This window comes from Mesoplodon densirostris, chromosome 1 (assembly GCF_025265405.1).
Source record: "Mesoplodon densirostris isolate mMesDen1 chromosome 1, mMesDen1 primary haplotype, whole genome shotgun sequence".
In the NCBI taxonomy this organism is placed as follows: Eukaryota; Metazoa; Chordata; class Mammalia; order Artiodactyla; family Ziphiidae; genus Mesoplodon; species Mesoplodon densirostris.
In genome coordinates, this window is record NC_082661.1 from 1,769,085 (window position 1) to 1,781,395 (window position 12,311).

Consider the following 12,311-nt stretch of genomic DNA (forward strand, 5'->3'; position numbering starts at 1 on the left):
GATTCCTTCCCCATCAGCGGAGGGAGTGTGGGTTTTGCTTGGTGCTGGCGGTGCAGCTGGGTGGGTGGGTCTCCCATCCTTTGAGCCTTCCCAACTGATACCCGGAGCAGCCCAGGGGATACCTTTTGGTTTTGAAATTGCCTGTCTGGATACTTGATATTATTGTTGCAACAAAGCCAAATTATTTTTGCTAGAAAGGGTTTTGTGTATAGACTGACAGATTAAAAGAGGAACAGTGCCATTTTATATTACTTGTTTCTTGAAGGTATTTACTTATTTTTTAGAGATTTTGCATCTTCTTGTTTGTTTATATATAACAATGTTTCGAGGTGGCAGGGGTGTGCATTTAACAAGCTGATTGCATCACTAGTCACGTATTCCATAGGTGATGTTGACAGCATAAAATCCTTTCATTCATACATTCTCTCGCCCTCCCATTAATCTGCAACGTATTGGTGGAATGTTTGCTGTATGTCGAGCTCTGCACTGGGTCCTGGGGACTTGAAGGTCTTCCAGTTTGGGAAGAGATGACCAACACTACAAGTGTTTCATGGCCACTTGTGCCAACACTAGGTGCTCGTGAAAAAGGTGGTGACTAGTCCTGCTTAGACCTGCCGGGCCCACACAGAAGTGACTTTGAGGTGGACTTGGAGAGAGGGGAGGGTTAGCATAGATGGGACAACACATTCCAGGAGAGGAGAGCCCTGCCCAGGTCAGTGGCATGGAGAAATCGCCCTTTGGGGTGCCCCAGTGGCCGCCCAGCCTCCACCCGGTTTCTCCCTGTAAGGGCTACACTGCCCTCCTCTTCCGCCTCTGACTTCTGGGCCGGATCACCCTCCTTTGTTGAGACTTGCCCTCTATGTGCCTTTGGTGTAGGTTCCTGGCTTCACTCTCACAGCAGTGTCTGCTTCTAGGGAGAAAGTCTTGTCCCAGGGAAGAAGCCTTTAGAAGAAGAGCAGAAGAGGAAACTCTGGCTCCAGAAATCTCAGTGGAGCACACGGCTGGTTTCAAACCTGTTCCTCTCCGTGACTTCCAAGGAAGGTTTGCACCTGTGTGACCACACAACCTGTTTCTCCGTGGACCCTCCCTGAGAATTTCATTATCCCTTTTAGGGAGTTCTGTCCTGCAGCTCCCCTCTGCTCCCTGGGCTCAGCCCACCAGGAGGAACCTGGGGGACACACCATCATTTCCATCAGGAGGACTTGGAAGTGAAAGAAGCTTCCTTCCATAGCAAGGGGCTGCTCTAGGGGTCTTCAGGGTAACAGACACACCTCTGAGGTTGAACAGGAGGATGGCTGCTTCATTCCTGGTGTTAGGAAGGTGCTCAGGCTTCCAGTGTGAGGCCCCGTCTCACCTCCTACCACCCCCCCGCCACCCTGCAGCTTCTGTTGAGCCCAGGGAAGAGTGCCTGCTTTGGCATCTTTTATTCATAGGCCTGTCATGAAGCAGGCTCCCAGAGGATGTCCACAACAGCGTGAGTGATGTTATTTAAAACCATCTTGCCACTTGATAGTAAAAGTGGAATCATTCTTGCAGTGCAACTCATCAATTGCTAAATATGAATTTTTAATGCTTTTCCCTATGGAAGGTCAAGTTCGAATGAATAAACAGTGTGATGTTTTTGGTGGCTGCTTGTGGCTTTATGTTTTTCCTTAATGTATCTGAATAAGGAGTTCCCCTTTTGGGATGTCACTTAAGAGGGGCCCCTTCCTCTTCAGCAGGAATGCTGCCGGATGTTCCCTGAGAGTGGAGACGTTCTGTGTATCAACACAGCAGAAGAATAAGAGGACCAAAGCTGGATCCTCCTTTAGAGCAGGATGCTTCATCAGTCGGGGGAAGGTCTTCACCATGGCAAATGGAAGCACCGTAGCCTGAGTCATCCTGGTTAAAATGAAACCAGGACAACGTGGACAACCACTGGGATGATGCAGACTTAGGTCATAGTGCAAGGTAATGCCCACCTTGTCATTAAAATTAGCAACGGGAAGATTTAGGGTCCTGTTTGCTAACCTCCACTTGGTGTCTCACTGGCTGGACATAGAGAGATGGGACTTCAGTCAGGGAGGAAGGAAGCCAAGTTTTAAGAGACGGTTACCAAGTGGTCCATGTTGCTCCAGGTTACATACGTATTGATGTGTAGGAGTATGTGATAACTACTGGCCCTGTTCCAGAGTCTCCACAGGATGGTTCTGCTGTGGTCATCTTGATGATAGGTCTATGGACATGGCTTCAAGGCTCTCCTTTCTTTTGCTATTTTCTTATTCTGTGACATTGGTTCTCAGTGTTGGGTGGAGGGGTATTTTCCCCTCAACGGCAACGTCTGGGGACATTTTTGATAACTATGACTTGGAAGGTTGCTACTGGTACTCACTGGGGAGAGGCTAAAGTTACTAACCATCCTACAATGGCCAGGACAGCCCCCATTCCAGGTTTTTTAAAAAACATTTGTAACAGCTTCATTGAGATACACAATACATCCCCCATTTAGAGCGTATATTTCGGTGCTTTTTAGTATATTCACAGATAGGTACAACTATCACTTCAATTGATTTTAGAATATTTTCATCACCTGAGAAGAGACCCCCCCCACCCATGTAGATATCCCTCCCCGATCCTTACATCTCCTCCAGCCTTAAGCAACCACCAGTCTATCTTCTGTCCCTAAAGACTTGTCTATTCTGGACCATTCATAAAGATTGAATCATATCATATGTGATCTCTTGTGACTGGATTCCTTCACTTAGCATTCTGTTTTCAAGGTTCATCCATGTTGTAGCAGGTGCTGGTACCCCTTTCCTTTTTATGGTGAAGGTTCCGTTGTCTGGATGTGCCGCATTTTGTTTATCCATTCATCAGCTGATGGCCATTCACCTTCTTTCTGCCTGCCTAACTGATTTTTGACAGAGGTGCAAAAGTGACTCAAGGAAGGAAAGATATTCTTTTTTTTTTTTTTTTTTTTAAGATTTAGTCATGGTCTAGTAGTGAGGCAATTGTGATCTTGCCATCTGGGCCTCCGTCTCTTTTTTTTTTTTTATTTTACAAATTTAATCAGTTATACATATACATATGTTCCCATATCCCCTCCCTTTTGCGTCTCCCTCCCACCCTCCCTATCCCACCCCTCCAGGCGGTCACAGAGAACCGAGCTGATCTCCCTGTGCTATGCGGCTGCTTCCCACTAGCTATCTACCTTACGTTTGGTAGTGTATATATGTCCATGCCTCTCTCTCGCTTTGTCACAGCTTACCCTTCCCCCTCCCCATATCCTCAAGTCCATGCTCTAGTAGGTCTGTGTCTTTATTCCTGTCTTACCCCTATGTTCTTCATGACATTTTTTTCTTAAATTCCATATATATGTGTCAGCATACAGTATTTGTCTTTCTCTTTCTGACTTACTTCACTCTGTATGACAGACTCTAGGTCCATCCACCTCATTACAAATAGCTCAATTTCATTTCTTTTTATGGCTGAATAATATTCCATTGTATATATGTGCCACATCTTCTTTATCCATTCATCCGATGATGGACACTTAGGTTGTTTCCATCTCCGGGCTATTGTAAATAGGGCTGCTATGAACATTTTGGTACATGTCTCTTTTTGAATTATGGTTTTCTCAGGGTATATGCCCAGTAGTGGGATTGCTGGGTCATATGGTAGTTCTATTTGTAGTTTTTTAAGGAACCTCCATACCGTTCTCCATAGTGGCTGTACCAATTCACATTCCCACCAGCAGTGCAAGAGTGTTCCCTTTTTTCCACACCCTCTCCAGCATTTATTGTTTCTAGATTTTTTGATGATGGCCATTCTGACTGGTGTGAGATGATATCTCATTGTAGTTTTGATTTGCATTTCTCTAATGAGTAAAGATGTTGAGCATCCTTTCATGTGTTTGTTGGCTGTCTGTATATCTTCTGTGGAGAAATGTCTATTTAGGTCTTCTGCCCATTTTTGGATTGGGTTGTTTGTTTTTTTGCTATTGAGCTGCATGACCTGCTTATAAATTTTGGAGATTAATCCTTTGTCAGTTGCTTCATTTGCAAATATTTTCTCCCATTCTGAGGGTTGTCTTTTCGTCTTGTTTATGGTTTCCTTTGCTGTGCAAAAGCTTTGAAGTTTCATTAGGTCCCATGTGTTTATTTTTGTCTTTATTTCCATTTCTCTAGGAGGTGGGTCAAAAAGGATCTTGCTGTGATTTATGTCATAGAGTGTTCTGCCTATGTTTTCCTCTAGGAGTTTGATAGTGTCTGGCCTTACATTTAGGTCTTTAATCCATTTTGAGCTTATTTTTGTGTATGGTGTTAGGGAGTGATCTAATCTCATACTTTTACATGTCCCTGTCCAGTTTTCCCAGCACCACTTATTGAAGAGACTGTCCTTTCTCCACTGTACATTCCTGCCTCCTTTATCAAAGATAAGGTGACCATATGTCCATGGGTTTATCTCTGGGCTTTCTATCCTGTTCCATTGATCTATCTTTCTGTTTTTGTGCCAGTACCATACTGTCTTGATTACTGTAGCTTTGTAGTATAGTCTGAAGTCAGGGAGCCTGATTCCTCCAGCTCCGTTTTTCGTTCTCAAGATTGCTTTGGCTATTCGGGGTCTTTTGTGTTTCCATACAAATTGTGAAATTTTTTGTTCTAGTTCTGTGAAAAATGCCATTGGTAGTTTGATAGGGATTGCATTGAATCTGTAGATTGCTTTGGGTAGTAGAGTCATTTTCACAATGTTGATTCTTCCAATCCAAGAACATGGTACATCTCTCCATCTATTTGTATCATCTTTAATTTCTTTCATCAGTGTCTTATAATTTTCTGCATACAGGTCTTTTGCCTCCTTAGGTAGGTTTATTCCTAGATATTTTATTCTTTTTGTTGCAATGGTAAATGGGAGTATTTCCTTGATTTCACTTTCAGATTTTTCATCATTAGTATATAGGAATGCCAGAGATTTCTGTACATTAATTTTGTATCCTGCAACTTTACCAAATTCATTGATTAGCTCTAGTAGTTTTCTGGTAGCATCTTTAGGATTCTCTATGTATAGTATCATGTCATCTGCAAACAGTGACAGCTTTACTTCTTCTTTTCCGATTTGGATTCCTTTTATTTCCTTTTCTTCTCTGATTGCTGTGGCTAAAACTTCCAAAACTAGGTTGAATAAGAGTGGTGAGAGTGGGCAACCTTGTCTTGTTCCTGATCTTAGTGGAAATGGTTTCAGTTTTTCACCATTGAGGATGATGCTGGCTGTGGGTTTGTCATATATGGCCTTTATTATGTTGAGGAAAGTTCCCTCTATGCCTACTTTCTGCAGGGTTTTTATCATAAATGGGTCTTGAATTTTGTCAAAAGCTTTCTCTGCATCTATTGAGATGATCATATGGTTTTTCTCCTTCAGTTTGTTAATATGGTGTATCACATTGATTGATTTGCGTATATTGAAGAATCCTTGCATTCCTGGAATAAACCCCACTTGATCATGGTGTATGATCCTTTTAATGTGCTGTTGGATTCTGTTTGCTAGTATTTTGTTGAGGATTTTTGCATCTATGTTCATCAGTGATATTGGCCTGTAGTTTTCTTTCTTTGTGACATCCTTGTCTGGTTTTGGTATCAAGGTGATGGTGGCCTCGTAGAATGAGTTTGGGAGTGTTCCTCCCTCTGCTATATTTTGGAAGAGTTTGAGAAGGATAGGTGTTAGCTCTTCTCTAAATGCTTGATAGAATTCGCCTGTGAAGCCATCTGGTCCTGGGCTTTTGTTTGTTGGAAGATTTTTAATCACAGTTTCAATTTCAGTGCTTGTGATTTGTCTGTTCATATTTTCTATTTCTTCCTGATTCAGTCTTGGCAGGTTGTGCATTTCTAAGAATTTGTCCATTTCTTCCAGGTTGTCCATTTTATTGGCATAGAGTTGCTTGTAGTAATCTCTCATGATCTTTTGTATTTCTGCAGTGTCAGTTGTTACTTCTCCTTTTTCATTTCTAATTCTATTGATTTGAGTCTTCTCCCTTTTTTTCTTGATGAGTCTGGCTAATGTTTTATCAATTTTGTTTATCTTCTCAAAGAACCAGCTTTTAGTTTTATTGATCTTTGCTATCGTTTCCTTCATTTCTTTTTCATTTATTTCTGATCTGATTTTTATGATTTCTTTCCTTCTGCTAACTTTGGGATGTTTTTGTTCTTCTTTCTCTAATTGCTTTAGGTGCAAGGTTAGGTTGTTTATTCGAGATATTTCCTGTTTCTTAAGGTGGGACTGTATTGCCATAAACTTCCCTCTTAGAACTGCTTTTGCTGCATCCCATAGGTTTTGGGTCGTCGTGTCTCCATTGTCATTTGTTTCTAGGTATTTTTTAATTTCCTCTTTGATTTCTTCAGTGATCACTTCGTTATTAAGTAGTGTATTGTTTAGCCTCCATGTGTTTGTATGTTTTACAGCTCTTTTCCTGTAATTGATATCTAGTCTCATAGCATTGTGGTCGGAAAAGATACTTGATACAATTTCAATTTTCTTAAACTTACCAAGGCTTGATTTGTGACCCAAGATATGATCTATCCTGGAGAATGTTCCATGAGCACTTGAGAAAAATGTGTATTCTGTTGTTTTTGGATGGAATGTCCTATAAATATCAATTAAGTCCATCTTGTTTAATGTATCATTTAAAGCTTGTGTTTCCTTATTTATTTTCATTTTGGATGACCTGTCCATTGGTGAAAGTGGGGTGTTAAAGTCCCCTACTATGATTGTGTTACTGTCGATTTCTCCTTTTATGGCTGTTAATATTTCCCTTATGTATTGAGGTGCTCCTATGTTGGGTGCATAAATATTTACAATTGTTATATCTTCTTCTTGGATTGATCCCTTGATCATTATGTAGTGTCCTTCTTTGTCTCTTCTAGTAGTCTTTATTTTAAAGTCTATTTTGTCTGATATGAGAATTGCTACTCCAGCTTTCTTTTGGTTTCCATTTGCATGGAATATCTTTTTCCATCCCCTTACTTTCAGTCTGTATGTGTCTCTAGGTCTGAAGTGGGTCTCTTGTAGACAGCATATATATGGGTCTTGTTTTTGTATCCATTCAGCCACTCTGTGTCTTTTGGTGGGAGCATTTAGTCCATTTACATTTAAGGTAATTATTGATATGTATGTTCCTATTCCCATTTTCTTAATTGTTTTGGGTTCGTTATTGTAGTTCTTTTCCTTCTGTTGTGTTTCTTGCCTAGAGAAGTTCCTTTAGCATTTGTTGTAAAGCTGGTTTGGTGGTGCTGAACTCTCTCAGCTTTTGCTTGTCTGTAAACGTTTTAATTTCTCCATCAAATCTGAATGAGATCCTTGCTGGGTAGAGTAATCTTGGTTGCAGGTTTTTCTCCTTCATCACTTTAATTATGTCCTGCCACTCCCTTCTGGCTTGTAGAGTTTCTGCTGAGAGATCAGCTGTTATCCTGATGGGGATTCCCTTGTGTGTTATTTGTTGTTTTTGCCTTGCTGCTTTTAATATGATTTCTTTGTGTTTAATTTTTGACAGTTTGATTAATATGTGTCTTGGTGTATTTCTCCTTGGATTTATTCTGTATGGGACTCTCTGTGCCTCTTGGACTTGATTAACTATTACCTTTCCCATATTAGGGAAGTTTTCAACTATAATCTCTTCAAATATTTTCTCAGTCCCTTTCTTTTTCTCTTCTTCTTCTGGAACCCCTATAATTCGAATGTTGGTGCATTTAATGTTGTCCCAGAGGTCTCTGAGACTGTCCTCTGTTCTTTTCATTCTTTTTTCTTTATTTTGCTGTGCAGCAGTTATTTCCACTATTTTATCTTCCACCTCACTTATCCGTTCTTCTGCCTCAGTTATTCTGCTATTGATCCCATCTAGAGTATTTTTTATTTCATTTATTGTGTTTTTAATCGATGCTTGATTCGTCTTTAGTTCTTCTAGGTCCTTGTTAACTGTTTCTTGCATTTTGTCTATTCTATTTCCAAGATTTTGGATCATCTTTACCATCATTATTCTGAATTCTTTTTCAGATAGACTGCCTATTACCTCTTCATTTGTTAGGTCTGGTGGGTTTTTATCTTGCTCCTTCTTCTGCTGTGTGTTTTTCTGTCTTCTCATTTTGCTTATGTTACTGTGTTTGGGGTCTCCTTTTTGCAGGCTGCAGGTTCGTAGTTCCCGTTGTTTTTGGTGTCTGTCCCCAGTGGCTAAGGTTGGTTTAGTGGGTTGTGTAGGCTTCTTGGTGGAGGGGACTACTGCCTGTGTTCTGGTGGATGAGGCTGGATCTTGTCTTTCTGGTGGGCAGGTCCACGTCTGGTGGTGTGTTTTGGGGTGTTTGCAGACTTTTTATGATTTTAGGCAGCCTCTCTGCTAATGGGTGGCGTTGTGTTCCTGTCTTGCTAGTTGTTTGGCAAAGGGTGTCCAGCACTGTAGCTTGCTGGTCGTTGAGTGAAGCTGGGTGCTGGTGTTGAGATGGAGATCTCTGGAAGATTTTCGCCGTTTGATATTATGTGGAGCTGGGAGGTCTCTTGTGGACCAGTGTCCTGAAGTTCGCTCTCCCACCTCAGAGACACAGCACTGACTCCTGGCTACTCAATTTGGGATGATTTGTTGTCTATTCATGTATTCCACAGATGCAGGGTACATGAAGTTGATTGTGGAGCTTTAATCCGTTGCTTCTGAGGCTGCTGGGAGAGGTTTCCCTTTCTCTTCTTTGTTCTCACAGCTCCTGGGTCTCAGCTTTGGATTTGGCCCCGCCTCTGCGTGTAGGTCGCCGGAGGGCGTCTGTTCTTCGCTCAGACAGGACAGGGTTAAAGGAGCAGCCTCTTCGGGGACTCTGGCTCACTCAGGCCGGGCGGGAGGGAGGGGCACGGAGTGCGGGGCGAGCCTGCAGCGGCAGAGGTCGGCGTGACGTTGCACCAGCCCGAGGCGCGCCGTGCGTTCTCCCAGGGAAGCCGCCCCTGGATCCCGGGACCCCGGCAGTGGCAGGCTGCACAGGCTCCCGGAAGGGCGGTGTGGACAGTGACCTGCGCTCTCACACAGGCTTCTTGGCGGCGGCAGCAGCAGCCCCAGCGTCCCACGCCCGTCTCTGGGCTCCGCGCTTTCAGCCGCGACTCGCGCCCGTCTCTGGAGCTCCTTTACGCGGCGCTCTTAATCCCCTCTCCTCGTGCACCAGGAAACCAAGAGGGAAGAAAAAGTCTCCTGCCTCTTCGGCAGCTCCAGAGTTTTCCCGGACTCCCTGCCGGCTAGCTGTGGCACATTAACCCCCTTCAGGCTGAGTTCTCGCCGCCAGCCCCAGTCCTCTCCCTGCGCTCTGACCGAAGCCCGAGCCTCAGCTCCAGCGCCGCCCGCCCCGGCGGGGGAGCAGACAAGCCTCTCGGGCTGGTGAGTGCCGCTCGGCACCGCTCCTCTGTGCGGGAATCTCTCTGCTTTGCCCTACCCAGGTATGTGGGGAGTTTCTTGCCTTTTGGGAGGTCTGGGGTCTTCTGCCAGCGTTCAGTAGGTGTTCTGTAGGAGTTGTTCCACGTGTAGCTGTATTTCTGGTGTATCTGTAGGAAAGATATTCTTTTCAACAAATGGTGCAGGAGTAGTTGAAATAATGTAAGCAAAACAAACAAATAAACATGAACCTTTACCTAAATCTCATGCCTTCTTCAACCGTTAACTCAAAGCGGATCATGAACGTAATGTAAAATATTAACCATGAAACTTATAGAAAGAAAAAAAAAAGCAGAGGGACAAATATTTTATGTCTAGGGCTAGACACAGAGTTCCTAAACTTGACACTACAACTATGACCCACAAAAGGGAAAAAATAATAAAAGGGACTTAACAAAATTAAAACATTTTGCTCTATGAAAGACCTTGTTTGCAGGATAAAAAGACACAACAAAGACTGAGAGAAAATATTTGCTAATCACCTGTCCAACAAAGGATTGTTATGTAAACCATACACAGAACACTCATAACTCAATGTTAAGAAAAACCAAACAATCCCATTAGAAAATGGGCAAAGATATGAGGAGACATTTGACCAAAGAGGATATAGAGATGGAAAATCAGGACATGAAAGAAATTCAAAAGTTTCGCCGATTAGGGAAACGCAAATTTAAACCACCAACTCCACACCTATCAGGATGGACAATTTTATTTTAAAGTGGCAGCACCAAGTGCTGGTGAGGTTGAGGAGAAACTGGATTTCTCGTACACGCATGTAAAATGGTGAAGGTACTCTGGAAAACAACTTGGCAGTGTCTTAAAAAGCTAAACTATCATATGACCCAGAAATGGCATTGCTGGAAATTTATCCCAGGGAAATGCGAACATGTTTATACAAAAGCCTATGTATGAATGTTTATGGATGCTTTATTCATAATAGGCAAACACGAAAATAATCCAGATGGCCTTCCATGGATAAATGGCTAAAGAAATTGTGATGCATCCACACCATGAAATACTACTTAACTGTAAAGAACAAACTCCTGACACATACATCAACCTGGGCAGACTTCCAGAGAATTACACTGAGTGACAAAGAAAAACCACAAAGGCTACATGCCACATGATTCCACTTACATAACATTCCTGAAAGGACAAAATTATAGGAATGGAGAATAGATTAGTGTTTGCCAGGAGTTGAGGAAGAGCCAGAATAGCACTGAAGTGGATGTGGCTGTAACTGGGTGACATCGGGGGTCCTTGGGATGGTGGAAATGTCCTGTTTCTTGACTGTATCTCTGTCAGTGTCCTGGTTGTGATGATGTTCTATAGTTTTGCAAAATGTTATCATTGGAGGAAGCTGGGTGAAAGTACACATGATCTCTGTATTATTTCTTACAATGGCATGTGAATCGACAATTATCTCAAATAGAGAGTTTAATTTTTAAAAGCATAAAACAAGCGGTTCCATATAATAGAACTTACCCTCCCTAGGAGTCATTTATAATACTTATGCTTTTATGAGACAAACTTACATAGAGTGAAACACATAGATCTTGAGCATAAAATTTGATGAGTTTTGATAAATGTTCACACCCATGTAACTCCATCCACTCAAGATACAGGACTCCCCCATCTTCCCAGAAGGTTCCTCTGGGTCCCCTTCAAGTCAACCTCTACCCCATAACAACCTCTGTCCTAATTTCTGTCACTATACATACTTCTTCCTGTTCTTGGATTTTGTAAAATATGGACTTATTAAGTTTGTATTCTCTTATGTCTGGTTTCTTTCATTCCGTGTATCTTTTTTTGGTATTAATCAATCTTGTAGGTATCAATAACATACTATTTTATTGCTGAGTGGTAATCCATTATCTGAATAAGCCACAATTTGCTTTTTCCATTTTCCTATTGATGGACATTTGGGGTGCTTCCAATTTGGGGCAATTATGACTAAGTCTGCTAAGACAATTTGGACAAGCCTATTGCAGACCTATGTCTTCATGTATCTCAGGTACGTAGCTCAGAGTGAGATTGTTGGTCACATGGCAAATGGACTCCCAAAGTGGGGAACGACCAGTAAAATTCTTCTCTGTAACGCATGAGTTCTGGTTACTTCACAGCCTCATGGTGTGTCGTCCGGTCAATTGGTCAGTTTTGTTTGTTGATTTCTTTGTTGATTTTAGCCATCCTGGGGAGGTGTGACATGATATCTCCTTTGGGTGTTAATTTGCATTTTCCCTAGTAATTAATGACATTCAGCCAATTTTCATGAGCATATTAATATTTAATTTGCATCAGTCATTTGTATACCTGATTTTGTGAAATGACTAGTCAGGTCTTTTCTTACTGGATTGTTATTTCTTTGTTGTTGATGTGCGGAAGTTCTTTATATATAATGGATATTCTTAATATATTCTGGATTCCTTTGTCAGATATGTGCTATGAATTTTTTTTCTACCAGTTTGTGGGGTGTGGTTTCATGTTCCTGGTGGTGTTTTTTGAAGAGGAAAAGTTTTAAATTTTGATGGAAACTAATTTATCCATTGTTTCTTTTATATTTCATGCTTTCTGCATCCTCTTATATTCTTGTCAGCTCTGAGGTTGGGAAGATTTTCAAACATGTTTTCTTCTAAAAAGCCTTAATACTTTTGGATTTTACTTTTAGTTCTATGACACATCTTGCATCAAGTTTTATGGAGTATAAGGTAGGGGTCCAATACTTGTTTTCTTGTGTTGTGTTTCATACTTTTATCCAGTAGTTTCAACACCATTTGTTGAAAAGACTTTTGAACAGTTTTCCCTATTGAACAGTTTGTCATGCCTTGGTTATTCTTGCTTTTTACACTTGTATATCTATTTTAGAATTAGCATATCAAGTATA